Here is a 3337-nt window from a genome sequence, read left to right on the forward strand (position 1 = left end):
AAATTGTCTTTTAAACTATTGATGAGTTGACCTAATCAAAGTAAACGAAAGTCATACTTTGGCTTATATTTTTAAACTCAATTAACTTAAACCAATTTATAGATTTTTACCCTCTCCAAATTTTTGTTTGTTTTTAGTATTTTCATCTTTCTTATGTATCACATGGCACATGGCATATTTAAGCATATACAAATTAAGAATGTGTGTCCATTAGAGAGTTAGAGCTAAAAGTGTTTTTTCTTTTCTTTTCTTTTTTTCTTTTTTTGAGTCAGAGTCTCACTTTGTCACTTACGCTGGAGTGCGATGGCACACTTATGGCCAACATAGCCTTGACCTGCTGTTCTCAGGCGATCCTTCCACTTCCATCTTCCAAGTAGCTAGAACTACAGGCACACACCACCGTGTCTGGCTGATTTGTTTATTTATTGTAGATATGAGGTCTCACCAAGTTGCCCAGGCTGGTCTCGAACCTTGGGCTCAGGCAATCCTCTTGCCTCTGCCTCCCAAAGCCCTGGGATTACAGACATGAGCCACCGTGCCTGACTTAAAAGTGTTTTTTCATAACAAAGTATTTTATGTAAAACTGATTTATAATAGAGTGGCTATTATATATAAAGGAAAGGAGCTGTTCTCTGAATTCTGGTGTAGCACATAATACAGATGGCGTGTTTCAAATGTCACTGGAGAGACAAGTTTTAATTTGAATATGTACTTTTAACATAATGTTGATTATAGTAACTTAACAATAAAAACTTTCAGAAAATTAGCATTTTACTCAGAATATTCCTGCACATATAAAAATAAGATGTTACATTTTCGGTAGAAGCAGTGAGCCATTTCTCAAAAATAGATATATGCAGGAATATACAATCAATTATCTTATGCCATCATGCCATACAATATTATATATAGATAAGCAGCTATCATAGGTATTTAAAAGAGCAAAACTTGTTTTTTTCTGGGAGCATATGCTAGATTAGAAACTGATGAATAACTTTGCTTTCATACTTTAAGATATAATATGGAACTTTATGCATTTTTTAGAGCACATTTAAATGACTTGAAAAACTAATGAATTCTTAAATCATATGTTCATTTTAAGATTGAGATGTAATATGCATTTTTTTAAAATTAAAATGACACCATCTTAGATATGCTCCAACGAAGAAAATATATTTTTATAAGTATATAAATTATATATATAACTAACTATTGCAAATAAATCTATTCTTAAATTTCTAAATGATTTTGACCAACTTTCATTCCTATTATCTTGTGTGGACTATAATGCCTTCTGTATGCCATGTGTAGGGCAAAATTAAAGGGGGCTAACTGGGCACATCGTAGGTTTTAGGAGTGAAACCTCTTTTTGTTTGTTTGTGTGTTTTTTTTTTGAGTTGGAGTCTCACTCTGTCGCCCAGACTGGATTGCAGTGGCCGCTCCCGGCCACCGCAGCCTCGCCTGCTAGGCTCTGGCGATCCTTCCGCCTCAGCCTTCCAAGTAGCTGGAATTACAGGCGCGCGCTACCACGCCCAGCTGATTTTTTGATTTATTGTAGAGATGAGGTCTCGCTGCCCAGGCGGGTCTCGAACCCACGGGCTCAGGCAATCCACTCACCTCAGCCTCCGAAAGGCGCGGGATTACAGGCTGAGCCACCGAGCCCGGCTGAAACCTCTTTTTAACCTAGAAATGCCAAGGATACTTCAACATATTTTTCTTATCTGAAGAACCAGGTAAGCAATACAGAAGCTATTTACTGAGAATGCGGACAACTCAATATATCACATTTTCACTGATTTAAGATCGGATATATCCATACTTGATTGACACTGGCAAGAAATCATGGCAAGTGTTTTATTGCTAGAATTTGAGACAGATAAATGAGAACACATAATGCAATATTTTGATTAAAAATACTTTTTTCTTTTATGGGAGCAAGGAAACAAAATAGTGCTTTTCAGAGGAAAAACAATAGAGTAGAAATAAAAATTATCTATGGGTAGGAAACAGCTGATTTTATATCCCCAGTCTTTTCTACCCATTAGCACTAGGATCAATTCCAGAATTATTTCTTCGAGTCTATTATTTGACAAACACAAAATATTATATGCACTATAATAAACATTTGTAAATCTATTACCCAATTTAAGAACTAGAGCAGCAGCAAAATTGATAAGGCAACTCCATACTTTTCCTCCGCCTCCTCACACTCTGAAGTTACCTCATCAAAGTCTTTACATACAGTTGCTCAGGTTGTGTACTTTATAAATTTAAGGAATGCCTATCCTTACATACAGGTCTGAAATGAATGATGCCCCTTGAAGTATGCAGTGCATCACTTACATTCATTTTCACAGTGGCTCTGCACCCTTCCTAAGATTTGGGATTAACTTTTTATACATATGTATATGATAGCATTGCTTGTTTTGAGCCTTATAAAAATGATAACTTTTTGCACATTTTCTTACTGGAACTAACTGTTTTCAGTAAAATTGTCTCTAATTGTCATATACATTGTTGCATAAAGTTATATGTTTAAATATTACACAAACAGTTGCAGTAAATATCCTTATATGTGTCTCATGGTATACATGGGTATACATGCTGTAAGGTAGGTACGAGAAAAATAATTTCTGAATCATAAGGTTTGTGGGTGGATTAAGGGTGCCCATGTGAAAAGTAAAACTTACAAACTCTAATAAATGAATAGAAAGAATATTACGATGTAAAACTAAGCAAGCCTTTCTTTGAAAGACCTAAATATTTTCTAAAACTTTCAGCATTTGTACAAGTATTATTTGTGCATAGACATCAATTCAATTTATAAATAGCTACTTGTATGGTTTCATAAAATACCTGCCTCATTAAATCAATCAGTCATTCTACCTAATTCTATTATCTAGACAAAAAGGCAAAGCCAGAAGCCATTTTGGTTATCTTAACGTAAATTAAATGCATTTATTTTAACTTGGGAAATTAAAATTAAAATCAGGTGACAGTTAATGCAAAATGACAAGTTTTGCCCTCCTTCCCATATCCTTTTCAAATAGCTTTTAGAAATTTAATATGAACACCAAAAATAGAAGATCTTAGTTATAATCCTAAGTGTAAGAAAGGAGAAAATTTACAGTAGAATTAGGCCGAAAGATTTTTTTCATTGTGGAAAAATAAAAAATAGACATAACATAAAATATACTATTTTAACTATGTTAAGTGTACAGTTTGGGGTATTAAGCACATTCATATTATTTTGCAGCCGTCACCAACATCCATTTCCAAAACTTTCTCACCTTTGCAGGCAGAAACTTTATACTCATTATACAATAACTCTCCTTTG

The sequence above is a fragment of the Carlito syrichta genome, unplaced genomic scaffold (assembly GCF_000164805.1).
Source record: "Carlito syrichta isolate Samal-C Ts95f unplaced genomic scaffold, Tarsius_syrichta-2.0.1 Scaffold109760, whole genome shotgun sequence".
Lineage (NCBI taxonomy): Eukaryota > Metazoa > Chordata > Mammalia > Primates > Tarsiidae > Carlito > Carlito syrichta.